This window comes from Stenella coeruleoalba (genome assembly GCF_951394435.1).
Source record: "Stenella coeruleoalba genome assembly, chromosome: 12".
In the NCBI taxonomy this organism is placed as follows: Eukaryota; Metazoa; Chordata; class Mammalia; order Artiodactyla; family Delphinidae; genus Stenella; species Stenella coeruleoalba.
This window is the reverse complement of record NC_137158.1, coordinates 73,105,092-73,127,406: the sequence shown is the minus strand read 5'-3', so window position 1 is coordinate 73,127,406 and position 22,315 is coordinate 73,105,092. Positions and strand designations below refer to the sequence as shown.

General features: G+C 38.2%; 1 long non-coding RNA gene across 1 annotated transcript in view; it reads right to left on the bottom strand.

Annotated features, from left to right (window-relative positions):
- Nucleotides 1–15,926: 15,926 nt before the first annotated feature.
- Nucleotides 15,927–22,315, bottom strand: part of LOC307195658 — a 119,972-nt gene continuing 113,583 nt past the window's right edge. The window contains exon 4 of the long non-coding RNA XR_013830905.1: nt 15,927–21,960. This is a non-coding gene — a long non-coding RNA (uncharacterized lncRNA). The remainder of the gene's footprint in view (nt 21,961–22,315) is intronic.

Genomic DNA, 22,315 nt, shown 5'->3' with positions numbered 1-22,315 from the left:
CATTTGGTCCTGGGCTTTTGGTTGTTGGAAGATTTTTAATCACAGTCTCAATTTCAGTGCTTGTGAATGGTCTGTTTATATTTTCTATTTCTTCCTGGTTCAGCCTCAGAAGGTTGTGCTTTTCTAAGAATGTGTCCATTTCTTCCAGGTTGTCCATTTTATTGGCATATACTTGCTTGTAGCAATCTCTCATAATCCTTTGCATTTCTGCAGTGTCACTTGTTACTTCTCCTTTTTTATTTCTAATTCTATTGATTTGAGTCTTCTCCCTTTCTTTCTGAATGAGGCTGGCTAATGGTTTATCAATTTTGTTTATCTTCTCAAAGAACCAGCTTTTAGTTTTATTGATCTTTGCTACCCTTTCCTTCATTTCTTTTTCATTTATTTCTGATCCGATTCTTATGATTTCTTTCCTTCTGCTAACTTTGGGGTTTTCTTGTTCTTCTTTCTCTAATTGCTTTAGGTGTAAGGTTAGGTTGTTTATTTGAGATGTTTCTTGTTTCTTGAGGTAGGATTGTATTGCTACAAACTTCCCTTTTAGAACTGCTTTTGCTGCATCCCATAGGTTTCGGGTCGTGGTGTTTTCATTGTCACTTGTTGCTCAGTAGTTTTTGATTTCCTCTTTGATTTCTTCAGTGATCTCTTCGTTATTAAGTAGTATATTGTTTAGCCTCCATGTGTTTGTATTTTTAACAGATTTTTTTCCTGTAATTGATATCTAGTCTCAAAGCATTGTGTTCGGAAAAGATACTTGATATGATTTCAATTTTCTTAAATTTACTAAGGCTTGATTTGCGACCCAAGATATGATCTATCCTGGAGAACGTTCCAGGAGCACGTGAGAAGAAAGTGTATTCTGTTGTTTTTGGATGGCAAGTCCTATAAATATCAATTAAGTCCATCTTGTTTAATGTATCATTTAAAGCTTGTGTTTCCTTATTTATTTTCATTTGGATGATCTGTCCGCTGGTGAAAGTGGGGTGTTAAGTCCCCTACTATGATTGCATTACTGTTGATTTCCCCTTTTATGGCTGTTAGCATGTGCCTTATGTATTGAGGTGCTCCTATGTTGGGTGCATAAATATTTACAACTATTTTATCTTCTTCTTGGATGGATCCCTTGATCATTATGTACTGTCCTTGTCTCTTATGATAGTCTTTATTTAAAGTCTATTTTGTCTGATATGAGAATTGCTACTCCAGCTTTCTTTTGATTTCCATTTGCATGGAATATCTTTTTTCCTCCCCTCACTTTCAGTCTGTATGTGTCCTTAGGTCTGAAGTGGGTCTCTTGTGGACAGCGCATATACGGATCTTGTTTTTGTACCCATTCAGCCAGTCTATGTCTTTTGGTTGGAGTATTTAATCCATTTACATTTAAAGTAGTTATCAATATGTATGTTCCTATTACCATTTTTACATTGTTTTGGGTTTGTTATTGTAGGTCTTTTCCTTCTCTTGTGTTTCCTGCCTAGAGAAGTTCCTTTAGCATTTGTTGTAAAGCTGGTTTGGTGGTCCTGAATTCTCTTAGCTTTTGCTTGTCTGTAAAGGTTTTAATTTCTCCATCAAATCTGGATGAGATACTTGCTGGGCAGAGTAATGTTGTTTGTAGGTATTTCACTTTCATCACTTTAAATATGTCCTGCCACTCCCTTCTGGCTTACAGGGTTTCTGCGGAAAGATCAGCTGTTAACCTTATGGGGATTCTCTTGTATGTTATTCGTTGTTTTTCCCTTGCTGCTTTTAATATTTTTTCTTTGTATTTAATTTTTGATAGTTTGATTAATATGTGTCCTGGCATGTTTCTCCTTGGATTTATCCTGTATGGGACTCTCTGTGCTTCCTGGACTTGACTATTTCCTTTCCCATATTAGGGAAGTTTTCAACTATAATCTCTTCAAATATTTTCTCAATCCCTTTCTTTTTCTCTTCTTCTTCTGGGACCCCTATAATTCGAATGTTCGTGCATTTAATGTTGTCCCAGAGGTCTCTAAGACTGTCCTCAATTATTTTCATTCTTTTTTCTTTATTCTGCTCGGCAGTAGTTTTTTCCACTATTTTATCTTCCAGGTCACTTATCTGTTCTTCTGCCTCAGTTATTCTGCTACTGATTCCTTCTAGAGAATTTTTAATTTCATTTATTGTGTTGTTCATCATTGTTTGTTTGCTCGTTAGTTCTTTTAGGTCCTTGTTAAACGTTTCTTGTATTTTCTCCATTCTATTTCCAAGATTTTGGATCATCTTTACTATCATTATTCTGATTTCTTTTTCAGTTAGACTGCCTACTTCCTCTTCATTTGTTTGGTCTGGTGGGTTTTTACCTTGCTCCTGCATCTGCTGTGTGCTTCTCTGTTTTCTCACTTTGCTTAACTTACTGTGTTTGGGGTCTCCTTTTTGCAGGCTGCAGGTTCATAGTTCCTGTTGTTTTTGGTGTCTGCCCCCAGTGGCTAATGTTGGTTCAGTGGGTTGTGTAGGCTTCCTGGTGGAGGGGACTGGTGCCTGTATTCTGGTGGATGAGGGTGGATCTTGTCCTTGTGGTGGGCAGGACCACGTCCGGTGGTGTGTTTTAGGGTGACTGTGACCTTATTATGATTTTAGGCAGCCTCTCTGCTAATGGGTGGGGTTGTGTTCCTGTCTTGCCAATTGTTTGGCATAGGGCATCCAGCACTGTAGCTTGCTGGTCATTGAGTGGAGCTGGGTCTTAGCATTGAGATGGAGGTCTCTTTGAGAGCTTTCACTGCTTGATATTACATGGAGCCAGGAGGTCTCTGGTGGACCAGTGTCCTGAACTCGGCTCTCCCACCTCGGAGGCACAGGCCTGACAACTGGCCAGAGCACGAAGACCCTGTCAGCCACATGGCTCAGAAGAAAAGGGAGAAAAAAAGGAAAGGAAAGGAAAGGAAGGAAGGAAGAAGGAAAAAAGTAAAATTATTAAAATAAAAAATATTAAAAATAAAAAAAATTAAAAAGTAATTTAAAAAAAGGAAAGAAAGAAGAGAGCAACGAAACCAAAAAACAAATCCACCAATGATAACAAGTGCTAAGAAGTCTACTAAAAAACCAAACCAAAACAAAACAAAACGGACAGACAGAACCCTAGGACAAATGGTAAAAGCAAAGCTATATAGACAAAATCACACAAAGAAGCATACACACTCACAAAAAGAGAAAAAGGAAAAAATATATATATATATTTAAAAAAGGAGGAAGAGAGCAAGCAAATCAATAAACAAATCTACGAATGATAATATACTCTAAATACTAAAGGAAGATAAACATAAAGCCAGTAACAAATTAGATGCAGAAAGCAAACCCCAAGTCTACAGTTGCTCCCAAAGTCCACCTCCTCAATTTAGGATGATTCGTTGCCTATTCAGGTATTCCACAGATGCACGTACATCAAGTTGATTGTGGAGATTTAATCCGCTGTTTCTGAGGCTGCTGGGAGAGATTTCCCTTTCTCTTCTTTGTTCGCACAGGTCCCGGGTATCAGCTTTGGATTTGGCCCCGCCTCTGCGTGTAGGTCCCCTGAGGGCGTCTGTTCTTCGCTCAGACAGGATGGGGTTAAAGGAGCCGCTGATTCGGGGGCTCTGGCTCACTCAGGCTGGGGGGAGGGAAGGGTACGGAGGCGGGGCGAACCTGCGGCGGCAGAGGCCGGCGTGACGTTGCACCAACCTGAGGCGCGCCGTGCGTTCTCCTGGGGAAGTTGTCCCTGGATCCCGGGACCCTGGCAGTGGTGGGCTGCACAGGCTCAGGGAGGGGAGGTGTGGAGAGTGACCTGTGCTCGCACACAGGCTTCTTGGTGGCGGCAGCAGCAGCCTTAGTGTCTCATGCCCGTCTCTGGGGTCTGCCCTGATAGCCGCGGCTCGCGCCCGTCTCTGGAGCTCCTTTAAGCGGCGCTCTTAATCCCCTCTCCGCGCACCAGGAAACAAAGAGGGAAGAAAAAGTCTCTTGTCTCTTCGGCAGCTCCAGACTTTTTCCCGGACTCCCTCCCGGCTAGCCGTGGTGCACCAACCCCCTGCAGGCTGTGTTCATGCCGCCAACCCCAGTCCTCTCCCTGCGCTCCGAACGAAGCCCAAGCCTCAGCTCGCAACCCCGCCCGCCCCGGCGGAGGAGCAGACAAGCCTCTGGGGCTGGTGAGTGCCGGTCGGTCCTGATCCTCTGTGTGGGAATCTCCCCGCTTTACCTTCTGCACCCCTGTTGCTGTGCTCTCCTCCGCGGCTCGGAAGCTTCCCCCTCCGCCACCCACAGTCTCTGCCCGCGAAGGGGCTTCCTAGTGTGTGGAAACCTTTCCTCCTTCACAGCTACCTCCCACTGGTGCAGGTCCTGTCCCTATCCTTTTGTCTCTGTTTAATCTTTTTTCTTTTGCCCTACCCAGGTACGTGGGGAGTTTCTTGCCTTTTGGGAGGTCTGAGGTCTTATGCCAGCGTTCAGTAGGTGTTCTGTAGGAGCTGTTCCACATGTAGATGTATTTCTGATGTATTTGTGGGTAGGAAGGTGATCTCTGCGTCTTACTCCTCCGCCATCTTGAAGGTCTCCTCCACAACCTCTTAATTAAGGCTGTATCTGGAGCTTTGAATTGAATTTTTATATGGCAGAGAGGCAACTTCTTGTGTGCTAACAGCTTCACTGCTGTGCAGCAGAAACTCAGGGATTTGCACATGCCAATAAAGCTACCTTTGAATGTATATTATATCTTCATGTTATATGAGGAAGAAACCAAGTTCAACAGCAAGAGGAACTGTAGCTCTGAAGAATTACGAGATAGGTCACATTTGTGAATTGGGCGCAGTATCCCCACCCATATGAATGGAAATGATTTTCTCAGTTCTGTTCAAAATCTTTGTTGAATATCTACTTTTTTTTGGTTTTTGTTTTTTAATCTGAGATTTAATCCAGAACAAAGACTGTCAACAGAAATATAAAATTATTCAGGCTAAAAGTTCTATTTCAGGCATTGTTTTCACACTGGCAGCCCATGTTATACAAATTAACTTGACGGCATAATCATTACTTCATTCCACTTGACATGAGCACAGTCCAAGTTTCTCTCTTCCATTCTTCTCTTTTTATTAATAGAATAAAAAAGTCTGCTTTATTTCAGATTTAACAAACCACTGATGGGAAAAAAAAGGGAAAGTGAATCTTCTTCCCTTCCAAACCCTGGGTAACCTTGGCAGCATGTAAGCCTCTATCAAAGGCAAACAAGGCTGTAAATAACAATTATTTCCCATTCACAAAAGCTGTCTTTGACAGTCCAAGAAATAACAAATTACAAGTGAATAGCCCCCAAGAGGATTTAAGCACTTTAATCATTCTGAACCTGTTTTGATGTTGTTTCTTTAGAGTGGAATTGTTAACTAACTCCTTTGAGGAACTACAACCAAGTTTGTGATTTCTGGCTGTTCTACCTAACCAGAGTTAGAGGCCGAAAAACCCACTGTCAAGGATTTTTTGAAAAATTAAAACAGCTAAGATACTTTGAGGGCCTCAAATTCAGGAATATACACTGCTTCCTTTATAGTACCTAAAAAGGTACTAAAGAAGCTTGATATATATTGCCTGTTCTTAGGAAACTTTTCTAATAGGGAGTCAGAATACATTCATTCTTTTAGTTCATTTGCCTGCATTTATTCTTTTCTAATGAATTCTTACAGTGTTGGCAAAAGAACTGGAGCACAGTTGGTATAGGTACACCAACCTATGCCTGTAGTTGGTATAGTGTTGGTATAGGTATCCCTATAGAGTTCAAACTTGATGAATGCATCTAAACCTATATATATGTGAGGCAAGCAATGAAGGTTGAACAGAAAGAGCTCTCATCATGCCAGGAAGTGGCTGTGTGATTGGGTGTGAGCTTCTGAGCTGCAGTTGTTTTCACTGTAAGTGGCTCATCCCAGTTATAAAATTCTCTGCTTACAGTCCTAGTAACACACTGTTCAGACAACTATAACTACTGCAGGCACTTCCAGGCAGGTGCTGTTCAAGGATGCTAAAATAAGACTAGGTAATAATGATGAATCACGGATTCATCAGATGAGTGGTTCAGACAATGCACAATCGAAGAGCACCCAATTGTGAAGACTCCTGAACTATGTACCTAGATTTTTATTCTGTTTTGATACATAACAGAGTCCCTAAATGGAATTATACTTAAGACTAAGAAGAGGCAGCTGGTGGTAATGTAGGTATAATTCTATCAAGAAATTCAGCTGGAGCCACAATGCAAAAATGAGATAGGTCACATGATTAGATGTGTATACATATCTACTATTTCCAGAAAATGACAATTTCTGGTATTATTAAAAAAAGAATACCCACAGCTTCTTTCTATGAACATATTTCTTTATCCCAAATTGCTGTAGTATGACCCTGATATTATTTTGTCATGCATACTTTATCACAGACATGGAATGTAAGCTACCCTGTATATTTTAAAACTGTTTTTGCTTTTCAAGCATTATAGCTCAATTACAGATTTACGGCCTGAAAATGCTTTGCTACATCACTACAGTTCTTCTGACAGAAAAACAGGAGTTCTACCTGTTCAAATACCAGAGCTGCTTCTGCCTAAGGCACTGAGGAGGAATTCGATGAGTTAATAACTAAGGGCACTTCATTCTGATCCTTCAACAAAGGCAATTATTTCAGTTTTAAATATCGGGGTCACATTTTTATGCTACAGTTGATTAGGAGAGATATCTGTAAAATATGTAACATTCAGAAGGCCTTTTCTCTTAGATTATTCCAAAATGCTAGACCAGCACTTTAGATCTGGGAATTTGGGACTAAGGCATAATTAGAAGAAAGCCTGGCATTGACAACAGTGATCCAGTGCCTTTTTTCTCCCCAAGAGGAAACTATAAAGGATATGCTTAGTCTCTGTTCGTGAAATCATAGTGTGACAGTCGTTACTCTTTAAGATTTAAACAACAGTTACCACAATAAGTTAAAATTCTACTAGAGAGTATAAATCCTGATTCTTAGGTTGAATGTGTATTTCCATTCTTGCAGATCAAAAACATTTTGAATATTGGCATTTTCATATGATTCAATCTACTAGTTGGATTTAGATAAAACTTTTTTACATTTTATATAGATTTTATAACTTTATATGTCATAACTGCAGCCACTCTAATTTCTAATTAAATGGTTAATTTATCTAGTATGTTCTGGACTCTTCCCCTAGAGGACATGGTTTAGGACTGAACTTCTCAATAATTAAGTTAACGAGGATGTGAATAGTTTTTACCTGCATGTACATTAGTAATTATACTTTGGTTTTTGTCCTGAGGCTAGAGGAAAGCTTGCAAATTTGAACATCACCTGGGTTGTTTCTGAGATTTCTATCAATGACGAGGCAGCCACCCATCAGGGTTAAGTCCCAGCAACATATTATTGGATCAACAAAAGTCATCAAAACGTAATATCTAGGGCTCTTGGTAGTTATTTAATGTATTTAAATCTATGAAACAATTAATGAACACTCACTGCTTACACATTGTACAGTATTCATTATATACAACACTATTCATAGTTTACTTCAAATGCCAGCCTTAAGCAATGGGAATATTCCTTGAGCAAAACATAAATAAATCACTGCAGTGGAATTCAATTAGATTAAATCTGCTGTTCTCTGGTATAGTAGCAGAGGAGCGGCAATGCCTGAAAGCACAATCATACAACCCCTGATTTGGAACAAGTCCACTAGGCTCTGCCCTTGGAAACTAAGAAAGAGTAGGGCATGCTTTGTGAATGAGTTTGCACTATAGCAGAAAGAACCAAAGAAAAACTTGGCCTTATTCCCTCAGCACTTCCAAAAAGACACAAACTGTACATTGAAGGGTGCAGACAGGAGAAATCTCTCCAAGTTAAGCTCCAGGGAAAGGTCTGCTTTGTCTTCCTTGGCAACTCACAAAGATACTAGTGTGGAGCTTAAGGACTGTCAGATTTCCCTTTAACTGGGAACATGCCAAGTGGCCCAGACATCCCTAGTCACTCGTGGGTCACAGAAAACAAACAAACAAAAAAAAAAAAACTTGTGTTGAAGACTGTATGGAAAGGAATTGGATAGTTTCCCATTTTGAGGATAGCCAAAGACTGACTCTGATCTACTGAGGAGCGGATGGAAGGAGAAAGGAGGAGAGGAGTTTGAGCTGCAGATCTCATCCCGGTATTCAGGTAGGTTGCAACTTTTCGATAAAATTCTTAACAGAATCTTACTTTTGAATTTTAAACTGTGAAAAAGGACAAAACTTAACTAAAATCACCAGTAAAATCTCAAATACCAAAAACAACAATCTGTGGTTCTTTCAGTTTTAGGTGAAGTGTCTCTACATGGATTTTCACTTGAAATTTTCCTTCCTTCTTTATGATGGAGAAAAGCACACATTTTTCTTTTTGATTAAAATATGTGTATCTGGACAATACTATCTGTGAACTGCTCGATGGTGGCACTCAATAACTGATTAAATGACACATAACAATGATATCTTTGGGATTGGAACCAAGATGGCAGAGTAGAAGGACGTGCTCTCACTCCCATTTGCGAGAACACCAGAATCACAACTAGCTGCTGGACAATCATCGACAGAAAGACACTGGAACACACCAAAAAAGATACCCCACATCTAAAGACAAAGGAGAAGCCACAATGAGACGGCAGGAGGGGCACAATCACAGTAAAATCAAATCCCATAACTGCTGGGTGGGTGACTCACAGACTGGATAACAATTATACCACAGAAGTCCACCCACTGGAGTAAAGGCTCTGGGCCCCACGTCAGGCTTCCCAACCTGGGGGTCTGGCAATGGGAGGAGGAATTCCTAGAGAATCAGACTTTGAAGGCTACTGGGATTTGATTGCAGGACTTCGACAGAACCAGGGGAAACAAACACTCCACTCCTGGAGGGCAAACACAAAGCAGTGTGCGCATTGGGGCCCAGGGGAAGGATCAGTGACCCCAACGGAGACTGAACCAGACCTACCTGCTAGTGTTGGAGGGTCTCCTGCAGAGGCAGGGGGTGGCTGTGGCTCATCGTGTGGACAAGGACACTGGCAGCAGAAGTTCTGGGAAGTACTCCTTAGCGTGAGCCCTCCCAGAGTCTACCATTAGCCCCACCAAAGAGTCCAGGTAGGCTCCAGTGTTGGGTTGCCTCAGGCCAAACAACCAACAGGGAGGGAATCCAGGCCCACCCATCAGCACTCAAGTGGATTAAAGTTTTACTGAGCTCTGCCCAGCAGAGCAACAGTCAGCTCTACCCACCACCAGTCCCTCCCATAAGGAAACTTGCACCAGTCTCTTAGATAGCCTCATCCACCAGAGGGCACACAGCAGAAGCAAGAACTACAATCCTGAAGCCTGTGGAACAAAAACCACATTCACAGAAAGATAGAAGAGATGAAAAGGCAGAGAGCTATGTACCAGATGAAGGAACAAGATAAAACCCCAGAAAAACAACTAAATGAAGTGGAGATAGGCAACCTTCCAGAAAAAGAATTCAGAATAATGATGGTGAAGATGACCCAAAACCTCGGAAAAAGAATGGAGGCAAAGTTCGAGAAGATGCAAGAAATGTTTAACAAAGACCTAGAAGAATTAAAGAACAAATAAACAGAGATGAACAATACAATAACTGAAATGAAAACTACACTAGAAGGAATCAATAGCAGAATAACTGAGGCAGAAGAATGGATAAGTGACCTGGAAGACAGAATGGTAGAATTCACAGCTGCGGAACAGAATAAAGAAAAAAGAATGAAAAGAAATGAAGACAGCCTAAGAGACCTCTGGGACAACATTAAACACAACAATATTCGCATTATAGGGGTCCCAGAAGAGAATACAGAGTGAAAGGACCCGAGAAAATATTTGAAGAGATTATAGTCAAAAACTTCCCTAACATGGGAAAGGAAATAGCCACCCAAGTCCAGGAAGCGCAGAGAGTCCCAGGCAGGTAAACTCAAGGAGAAACACAGTGAGACACATACTAATCAAATTGGCAAAAATTAAAGACAAAGAAAAATTATTGAAAGCAGCAAGGGAAAAATGATAAATAACATACAAGGGAACTCCCATAAGGTTAATAGCTGATTTCTCAGCAGAAACTCTACAAGCCAGAAGGGAGTGGCATGATATATTTAAAGTGATGAAAGTGAAGAACCTACAACCAAAATTACTCTGCCTGGCAAGGATATCATTCAGATTCAATGGAGAAATCAAAAGCTTAACAGACAAGCAAAAGCTAAAAAATTCAGCACCACCAAACCAGCTCTACAACAAATGCTAAAGGAACTTCTCTAAGAAGAGAGATGAAAAGGACCTACAGAAACAAACCCAAGACAATTAAGAAAATGATCACAGGAACATACATATCGATAATTACCTTAAACGTGAATGGATTAAATGCTTCAACCAAAAGACACAGGCTTGCTGAATGGATACAAAAACAAGATCCATATATATGCTTTCTACAAGAGACCCATTTCAGACCTAGGGACACATTCAGAATGAGAGTGAGGGGATGGAAAAAGATATTCCATGCAAATGGAAATCAAAAAAAAGCTGGAGTAGCAATACTCATATCAGCTAAAATAGACTTTAAAATATAGAATGTTACAAGCGACAAGGAAGGACACTACATAATGATCAAGGGATCAATCCAAGAAGAATATATAACAATTATAAATATATATGCACCCAACACAGGAGCACCTCAATACATAAGGCAACTGCTAACAGCTATAAAAGAGGAAATCGACAGTAACACAACAGTGGGGGACTTTAATACCTCACTTACACCAATGGACAGATCATCCAAAATGAAAATTAATATGGGAACAGAAGCTTCAAATGACACAAGAGACCAGAGAGATTTAATTGATATTTATAGGACATTCCATCCAAAAACAGCAGATTACACTTTCTTCTCCAGTGCACATGGAACATTCTCCAGGATAGATCACATCTTGGGTCACAAATCAAGCCTCAGTAAATTTAAGAAACTTGAAATCATATCCAGCATCTTTTCTAACCACAATGCTATGAGATTAGAAATGAATTACAGGGGAAAAAAAACATAAAAAACACAAACACATGGCAGCTAAACAATATGTTACTGAAAAACCAAGAGATCACTAAAGAAATCAAAGAGGAAATCAAAAAATACCTAGAGACAAATGACAATGAAAACACGACGATCCAAAACTTATGGCATGCAGCAAAAGCAGTTCTAAGAGGGAAGTTTAGAGCTATACAAGCCTACCTCAAGAAACAAGAAACAACGCAAATAAACAATCTAACCTTACACCTAAAGGAACTAGAGAAAGAAGAACAAACAAAACCCAAAGTTCTCAGAAGGAAAGAAATCATAAAGATCAGAGCAGAAATAAATGAAATAGAAACAAAGAAAACAATAGCAAAGATCAATAAAACTAAAAGCTGGTCCTTTGAGAAGATAAACAGAACTGATAAACCATTAGGCAGACTATCAAGAAAAAGAGGGAGAGGACTCAAATCAATAAAATTAAAATGAAAACGGAGAAGTTACAACAGACACCACAGAAATACAAAGCATCCTAAGAGACTACTGCAAGCAACTCTATGCTAATAAAATGGGCAACCTGGAAGAAATGGACAAATTCTTAGAAAGATATAACCTTCCAAGACTGAACCAGGAAGAAATAGAAAATATGAACAGACCAATCACAAGTAATGAAATTGAAACTGTGATTAAACCTTCCAACAAACAAAAGTCCAGGACCAGATGGCTTCACAGGTGGATTCTATCAAACACTTAGAGAAGAGCTAACACTCATCCTTCTCAAACTCTTCCAAAAAATTGCAGAGAAAGGAGCACTCCCAAACCCATCCTATGAGGCCACCATCACCCTGATACCAAAACCAGACAAAGATACTACAAAAAAAGAAAATTACAGACCAATATCACTGATGAATATAGATGCAAAAATCCTCAAAAAAATACTAGCAAACAGAATCCAACAACACATTAACAGATTCATACACCATGATCAAGTGGGATTTATCCCAGGGATGCAAGGATTCTTCAATATAAGCAAATAAATCAATGTGATACGCCAAATTTACAAATTGAAGAATAAAAACCATATGATCATCTCAATAGATGCAGAAAAAGCTTTTGACAAAATTCAACACCGATTTATGATAAAAACTCTCCAGGAAGTGGGCATAGAGGGGAACCTACCTCAACATAATAAAGGCCATATACAACAAACCCACAGCAAACATCATTCTCAATGGCGAAAAACTGAAAGCATTTTCTCTAAGATCAGGAACAAGACAAGGATGTCCACCCTCACCACTGTTATTCAACACAGTTTTGGAAGTCCTAGCCATGACAATCACAGAAGAAAAAGAAATAAAAGGATTCCAAATAGGAAAAGAAGAAGTAAAACTGTCATGGTTTGTAGATGACATGATAGTATACATGGAGAATCCTAAAGATGCCACCAGAAAACTACTAGAACTAATCAATGAATTTGGAAAACTTGCAGGATACAAAATTAATGCACAGAAATCTCTTGCATTCCTATACACTAATGATGAAAAATCTGAAAAAGAAATTAAGGAAACACTCCCATTTACCTTTGCAACAAAAGAATAAAATACCTAGGAATAAACCTACCTAGGGAGACAAAAGACTTGTATGTAGAAAACTATAAGACACTGATGAAAGAAATTAAAGATGATATCAACAGATGGAGAGATATACCATGTTCTTGGATTGGAAGAATCAATATTGTGAAAATGACTATACTACCCAAAGCAATCTACATATTCAATGCAATCCCTATCAAATTACCAATGGCATTTTTTACAGAACTAGAACAGAAAATCTTAAAATTTGTATGGAGACACAAAAGACCCCAAATAGCCAAAGCAGTCTTAGGGAAAAAAACGGAGCTGGAGGAATCAGACTCCCTGACTTCAGACTATACTACAAAGCTACAGTAATCAAGACACTATGGTACTGGCACAAAAACAGAAACATAGATCAATGGAAAAAGACGGAAAGCCCAGAGATAAACCCAGGCACCTATGGTCAACTAATTTATGACAAAGGAGGCAAGGATACACAATGGAGAAAAGACAGTCTCTTCAATCCGCGGTGCTGGGAAAACAGGACAGCTACATGTAAAAGAATGAAATTAGAACACTCCCTAACACCATACACAAAAAAAAACTCAAAATGGATTAGAGACCTAAATGTATGATTGGACACTATAAAACTCTTAGAGGAAAACATAGGAAGAACACTCTTTGACATAAATCACAGCAAGATCTTTTTTGATCCACCTCCTAGAGTAATGGAAATTAAAACAAAAATAAACAAATGGGACCTAATGAAACTTAAAAGCTTTTGCACACCAAAGGAAACCATAAACAAGATGAAAAGACAACCCTTAGAATGGGAGAAAATATTTGCAAATAAATCAACAGACAAAGGATTAATTCCAAAATATATAAACAGCTCATGTACCTCAATATTAAAAAACCACCCAATACAAAAGTGGGCAGAAGACCTAAATAGACATTTCTCCAAAGAAGACATACAGATGGCCAAGAGCACATGAAAAGCTGCTCAACATCACTAATAATTAGAGAAATGCAAATCAAAGCTACAATGAGGTATCACCTCACACAAGTTAGAATGGGCATCATCAGAAAATGTACAAACAACAAATGCTAGAGAGGGTGTGGGGAAAAGGGAACCCTCTTGCACTATTGGTGGGAGTGTAAATTGATACAACCACTATGGAGAACAGTATGGAGGTTCCTTAAAAAACTAAAAATAGAATTACCAGATAACCCAGCAATCCCACTACTGGGCACATACCCTGAGAAAACCATAATTCAAAAAGACACATGCACCCCAATGTTCATTGCAGCACTATTTACAATAGCCAGGTCATGGACGCAACGTAAATGCCCATCGACAGACGAATGGATAAAGAAGATGTGGTGCATATATACAATGGAATATTACTCAGCCATAAAAAGGAATGAAATTGGGTCATTTGTTGAGACGTGGATGGATCTAGAGACTGTCATACAGAGTAAAGTAACTCAGAAAGAGAAAAACAAATATCGTATATTAACACATATATGGTGGAACCTAGAAAAATGGTACAGATGAACCGGTTTGCAGGGCAGAAATTGAGACACAGATGTAGAGAACAAACGTATGGACACCAAGTGGGGAAAGCGGCGGGGTGGTGGGATGAATTGGGAGACTGGGACTGACATGTATGTATACACTGATGTGTATAAAATGGATGCCTAATAAGAACATACTGTTTAAAAAAATAAATAAAATGAAATTCAAACCTAAAAAAATAAAAAAACCAATGATATCTTTAACTTGGTTATGAAAGTTCTCTGCACTTTGAACATCAAATGCAGTTGAATCTGCTTTTAAGATGGGTTAAAATAGAGAAGGAGGCTCAGGAATAGGTAAAGACAAATTCCCGGTCCATCCACAATGCAGTTGGGTAGGGACAAAAATTGGTTTATGGGAATTGGAGGAGCTGGTGCATTTGGCTGCAAAATTAAAAAAGTTCAACTGTAGAGGTGCAAAGCTATTCTGTCACTTGTGCTGTCCATTTAATTGAGAGTGTCTATGTCTAGAAACATCTCACTAGTGCAGAGGCATCCAGAATGAAATTCTCAGAGAGAACTGTACAAGTGCTGTATCACTGGTTGTAAAACAAAAATATTATACATGACTTTTTAATATCTCCTAAGTGGGACATAATCAGGAAAATATATTTGCTTTCCAAGAAAACATATCAAATAAGGTAAATGATTCAATATGTAAGAAAACATTTTCATTAATATTCTTCATAAAATTGTTTCATAAAAAACTTACATATGAAAATAATTTTTCATTTAAACAGATTTACTCTTTGATGTTAATAGACTTAGCTGCTCAAATTAATTTTAAATGTTGTGAAAAACATTATAAAACATTGGCTTTGTTATGATCTATGAAATTATTTTTTAATATTTCTTTGTACCCTTGAGCAATTTAAAACCTGTGAAGTAATACATTCTTCCATAGGAAGCAATCACTATGGTGATTATGAAACCTTAATTTTTATATTAAACAAAAGCATTAGGCTTTAGAGTTTATCGAGGCAACAAAATGAAATACACAACTGCCTTGAAATATTATCCTCAAGCAATAAAATATTTATACATGAATTAACTGTTTTTATATAAAAAATGTAGATTTTTAATCCATTATAGTCGAGGTGTGAATAGTGTAAATTAATGCAGGTAAATACTGCTGCTGAGTGCTCTCAGGTGAACTGCAATCAAAATTAAGACCTATAATTTAGCAAGAGAAAGTCACTTCTAACTTACTCTTTGTTAATTTCAAACAAGGGGAATTAAATGTCATTTTAAAAAGTTGGCATTATGGAATTAAAACGTTCCATGTGCAATGTTTGTCAGTCCCTACCAGTTTACTCAGTGTTACATAAAGTTATAAAATTTACCTTTAAGAGTTCCATTAAATAATTCTAAGACTTCATAAAATCATCTCCATATATGGAAAACTCCTAGCTAACCCCCAAATTGCAAACATATCTGAAATAAAGATGGTATCAAATATATCATGATTAGATTGCTGTTTTCAGTCTGATACTCTGATAAAATGGACTTGGATCAATTTCAGACTGCCTTTTCCAAATTTAAACTGCAGGAGTACAGACTATTTCACTTACTAAACGGAATTAAATAAAATCAAAATGGAAAACATAAAAGGTGATAAAACAATGACTTTATGTATTGAATAAAAATAATTCCGTGAAAATAAAAAGAATAAAATATTGACCACATCGCACTTTCCAACTACTGTGTAAGTTATGTTGGTATAAAGCTATGTTATGACCTATTCTGAGATGTCTCTTTGGCACCTTGACACTGTCACAAGCTGGTGTTAAGCTGTTTTATCTGTGAAGTTTCCTGTAAAGTTATCTGTAAAAATATAATCATGTTTTCTTTCAGGTTTTTCTACGATAAAAATATAGTTTTAACTCTTTCTAGCAGATGAGGATAATTCATTGCAATATAAAGCCCAGTTTTCATCATGATTACACGCCATTCCTTGGCATGTCAGTGAACAAAATGTACGTAAAACTGAGTGCTCAAAAACATATATGCTGATGGACAAATAAACTGGGGGATATGTTATGACCCATTTGGGGGGAATTTTAGACATTACCCATGTAATTATTTACATTTCAAATAATGAGTGTATTTACCTACAATATCTATTGGGTTAGCTTGAAGAAGGAAGATTATGATATTGGATACTTGGACAAGATATTTCACCTTCCTAATGTTTGGTTCTCATTATACTGTAAATAATACATGGGGCTAAATTTCTCTGATATCTATTGGATACTCTAAGGTCCTTTTCAGCCTCAACATTGCATGATCCTTTCAGTCTGTCCCTGAGAGCCTTTATCTTCAAATTTCATATCCATTTATTTTTCCTGACAGGACTTCTGATAGTCAAATGGTTGAAATGGCCAAAAGAAGAGAGAAAGAAAAAAATTAAAAAACTAGAGAAGTTATAGCTGAATAAACAACCTTTGATAAAGTTTTACAAAGTTTTTACAAGTTTTACAAAGATATTTAAATGTTTTTTTTAATGTGCTACATTAAAATAATGAGGACAAAGTGATTATTGAGAAATAAAGTGCCCTTGAATGAATTTGGAGATCTTGACCCCTTAGTACCACTGATATTGACTGTAGGATGCTTTGAATATGCCAGGGTACTCAGTGAAGTACTTAGAAAGAAGAACACTACATGAAGAAAGGAGAAAGAAATTAAAAATTAAAACATAAAATTGGTCAAGCCATAAAAATATAATTAAAAAAGTCCTCTGAGGCATTCTATCATGATTAACATAAAAAGCTGTAACATTTTCAATTAAAAATGGAGATAATTCATTATAAAATGAAATGTAGGCCTCTCCAAGTATTATTTCATATAAGTCCTTTCAAAGATCACCAAAAAGGCTTAGTTTAAACAATATTACCATGAAAGAATATTTTGGAATATCTTAATGATCTGTTTAAAATGTCAAATAAAATTGATAGCTATCACCATTAACATATCTGCTCTACCCAGCAAAGGAAATATAGTAACCGTTCACTATAAGCAATTACTTTGAGAGATTCTGTGATTACCCTGATATTTCAAATAAAAGCAGATTGTTTTGCTTGCACTATATAGCAAACTGACCATTAGTATTTTATACTTCTTCAATAGAAAGACAGCAATTTTGAGAAATTCTAAATCCCCAAGAATTGATTTGACACTTTTTGGACTGATTAACCACATGGTGCCTTGTACATAGTAAGTTCTCAATAAAAATTGAATGAAGTTGCTAAAGCCCTATTTTCCTTAAGTTAGTTCCCACCAAAAGCTATTCCCAGCTTCACCATTGTACCTTAGCAGCAGATCTCAAAGAGAGTTTTCTGGGTTGTTAATGTTACATGAACATGCCCAACAGGGGTTAAATGATGCTACATCTGTTCCTTACATGGTAGAAATTATCTGAAATGTGAATATGCTAATATACATTACAAGTCTCCAAAGGGGACATATGGTACGTAGCAACCCCAAATAGATTTGTTCTGTATCTCTTGGAACATCTCTTTTGCTAAAATCACTTTGAGAATGTGGTTGTGTATGGTTGACCCTCTTGGCCGACCATCTAAATTCCCCTTCATTCTATCCTCAGTTCCTCTAGATTAGGGGTCCCCAACCCCCGGGCCACAGATGGGTACTGGTCCACGGCCTGTGAGGAACAGGGCCGCACAGCAGGAGGTGAGCGTCGGGCGAGTGAGTGAAGCTTCATCTGCCGCTCCCCATTGCTCCCCATCTCTCGCATTACCCCCTGAACCATCCCCTGCCGCCAGTCCATGGAAAAATTGTCTTCCACGAAACCGGTGCCTGGTGACACAAAGGTTGGGGGCTGCTGCTCTAGATGCCCCCAACACAAGGTGTCAAATATAATAAACAATGTCTAATATCTCCTTTGTTGATCAGACATACACTCCTGCTGAACCTGTACCAACCTCCTTGCAGGGGCAATATGGAAAATGCATTTTTTCTCTTTCTTTTAATTGTTTTTTTTCTTTATGGTAGACACACTTTAATGTGCTTTCCTTATTTGCATTTCTGTGTATATAAGTTGCTCACTAGTGAGCCCAAGGCAACAACCTGTGTAGTATATAGAAGTCATTAGAGCTGTATTAGTAGGAATGAAAGAAAGGAAGCAAGGAAGGGAAACAGGGAGAAAAGAAAGGGTCACATTCAGCTTTTGATGACCAAAATCAAGTCTTGAGTCAACAGTCATGAGGGTCAGAATGGATAGAGGAAAGAATTGTTTAAAGTCCTTTTCGCTCTCACTTGCCTGGGCACTAGGATCATAGAATTTATTATATACCAGAAGTAGAGAACTCAGGATATAACGTAAAGAAGGTAGAACACCATTCCAGGACTGTGGAAAGAGAAAATTATGGAGGTAAGAGAAGCAGAGAAAGATACTTCGGCCTCCCCTCTCTATTTACAAATCTTAGCAGGTAGATGTGTAAGACTGGATGAGAGTAGTGCTGAGGGTAAAGAGGTTTTTACCTTGCTTCCTATTTGGGTTTTGGGGGAGAGACAATTTCACAGGGTGCCTGGAACAACCTGAAAGATCCAAATGGTTGGATGCAGTGAGGGAACCCAAGGAACCTGGGCTGTTTCGAGGCGATATTCCAAAGTTCCACCGTGCCCCATCAGGAAAGTGGAGAAGGCAGCTGATGGTGCTGGCTGAGAAGTCTCCAGCTCAAACTGTCCCTGAACCCTGGCTACTGGGTGATTGGACCAGCTGGGGGTCAACTGTGAGTCAGCTGGACCTCAGGAGGATACGCCAAGCTCCCAAAGGCAAAACCACAGTTCACAGCAGCAGCTCGTCTGCCACGCACAAACCTAGATACGGTTCCGTGGGCCCCAGCCAGTGCATACACGTGAGCCAGCACAATACCAAGAGGCAATGCCCCAAGCCCCTCAGACACCCAGCCGTGCTAAGGGTGGCGGTTAGCGTAGAAAGAGCAGATATTATCTGAGCCAGAACCTGCAGGAAATTGAACTCTGCCTACTTATGACTTGAAATTAGAAGAGATTGAGATAACTAGCAAGTCTGTATTTCCCCCTACCTGGTATGGTGAGAGTTCAGAAAGATCTCAGACCAGTCCTAGAAAAATAAACTATGTTTTCTCAGCACAGCTAACTATGTGCAAATTTTCAGTGCCCCTCATTCTCCTAAGACATTTGTTTTCTATATCATGCTTCATATTCCATTTTGTATCATTACCTTTTTCTCTTAAGGCTAGTATGTCCTGTTCTTCCCCTGATAATACAGCTTCATGAGGACAAGGATACCTTATATTCCTATATACTACTATACATTATAAGCATAGTACTAACAGAAGTCACTAGAGCAAAGAGATTAATTATAATGCTTTTCATAATTCAGCCCAATTCTAGAGTATATTCGATCATATTTGGATTATATAATGAATACTCTATAATGGAATGTACCTATTATAATTGAACAGTTAATGTTGAAGAGGTATAGTATCTCTTATAGTACCACAAAAGAATTTTCAAACAATATAGAATGCAGTGCAATTATCACTCATATAATCATATGGTTACTTTTACCCAACAGTGGAAATTCGTTCTGGTCATTATATGTTATAGATAGCTGGCATTTTTTAACAAGAAAAGTAGTGACATCTTAGACATATTCATTGGTAGAAACTCTTGTACATCTGATTTCAAAGTGGAAGATGTTCATAATAGAAGGAGCATAATATAAATCATGAAACCTAAGTTAAAAATAGACTTTACCTCAAGCAATATATTTTCAGGTTCTCTTTATAGTGAAAATAAAACTCAGCCACTTCTCCAGATTTGACCTTTCTGTGTGGCTTACCTTAATAAAGTGAGAAGAATTTAAAAATAACAAAGGAAGCTCTCATACCAAAATGGGGTTACAGACTGGAAACAAAGTGTCTTCATATTATAGTTGCCTGAGTTAAGGGACAGAGTTAAATGTACTGCATTTGTTCACTCTTGAATTTTTTCCCTCATCATAGGAGTGGTGTAAATAAGCAGCCCCTGGCCTCTTCAAACCTACACCACCATATTTCATTTATGGCACCCAATAAGGTCAAAAGGCAAAGAATAAAAAACTCCCAGCATGGGCTAACTTTGTCAATTTAAAATGTGGTTCACTATTCAGCCCGTTGTTAAGCAAGCTGTTCAAATAATGTCTTGGTTCACATGTCTGTGGGTCTCTGCTAGGCTTCAAAGTCTGGGGAGCAGCCTATGCAAGTCTGAAATCTAACCTTCCTCACCCTTCCATCTTTCTGTCTCCTGTTTTCTGCTCTTTTTAATCCAGAATCTTTAATAGAAAAATTCTGTTGCGGGACTGAAAACAGCATGGGGTCAACATCCCATACAAGTTATTTAAAGCAATGTCTACAGGCTTTTGTATGTTTCAAGAGCAATTTAGTTCACCTCTGGGTACCCTTCTTCAAACATGTTCTATTAAACACACATAAACACAAGTCAAACATATTTTAAGATCAGATTCAAAAGCCAAAAACCAGATAAATCTAAATGTTTAAATAAAAGGCTCTTCAAGCAATATATATATCTGTATGTACGTATCTAGCTAGCTATATGTATCAGATCAATTAATTAATGTAAAAGCAAGAGTTTTTGGATAAAGAATGTGAAGGAGTGGAAAACAGAATATAGTGGAACCAAATCTAATGTCATTAAGGAACAACTACTTCTAACAAAACCAATAACCTGAAACAATGGCTAAGAAAATCAAGTACGTTAGACACAGAGAGACCTAATTTCCTATATTTCATGCAAAAGACAACGTGGTCCAGCGTCTTCTGTATTAGCTCAAAGTGGAAGTCAACTATCATAAAAACAAAGTAAAATAAAACCATCACGTCTATGAAAACTATGAAATCTGATTTACAAATCAAAGGACTCTTGTTCTTTTCACTGTTATTCATGTCCTTTCTGGATTCCTCCTCAGCCATTCTTTTAAAGGCAAAATCATGGCATCAACAACACACCCAGAAAAACAACTACTCTCAGTCACTAACTTATAGCAGGAAATCTGTAAAATAATGTGTCTGTGTCAGAATCACTAGAAAAGATAGGGACATATCAACTTCAGTAACTTAATAAAAATGTTTTTGAAAAGTAGGATTTAATCTCTACATTTACAGAGTATCAATTTACAGAGTACCATTTACAGAGTACCAATGGACCATCCAATACTCTACAGAAGAAGAGACTGTTTTACTGGAGGAGTCCAGAAGATTAAGGAGCTTCTTGGCAGCAACAGAGCCGAAAGACTGTAGTAACATGACACAACACAAGCAAAAACTTAAGCAAAATGCCTCTATGTGGAGTTTTATATTTTATCAAAATCTGAATGGAGGGCATTTAAGAAACATTTAATAAAGGCAGAAAGAAGTAAACAAAAAGAAAATCACACAAAAGGAATTTATGAAAGCCAAGTTTTCATCAACACTTAGTCAATTCTTGGACTCTTTTCCAGACTTGAAAACAACATGTGCTATGACACAACTCCAAAGTAAGATCTCAGGGAAAAACCTTTAATCTAAAAAAGATTTAACACATACCAGCGCTTTCAATATAAAGCATGTCCAAAGCTCCCTCATATTTTCAGGTTTGCTTTTGGTTCTCTCAGGCAATTCACATGCAGCTTTGAAGCAACACCACGTAGCACAATAAAATGAACACTTACCAGACAAATCACCACTCCCTGAAGCAACGAAGAGAAAACACCACTTACCTAGGAAAAGAAGAAAGCAATAGAGATTAAGATGCTATCACCTAAAGACAATTACAGCAGTTCTTAGATTGTCCCAGCCTCTCTACTGCCTGGATTTTCTCAACATCATTAGGTTTTTAGAAGAAAACCAAGTTTTAATTTATTTATGGCGTGAAGGGAGTTGTATGAGAAGTGACTTCAACAAGACAGTACCATGTTGCAAAACCTCCCGTGAGCTAATTTCCCCCTAAGTCACTATAACATATAACCATGGGCAGGCACAAAGGAAAAAAATGGTAGCAGAAATCTGAAAGGAATGAAAACACACTCTTTTGTTGTTTCTAAAAAGAGCTAAAGATTGTCAGGGAATCGAGCA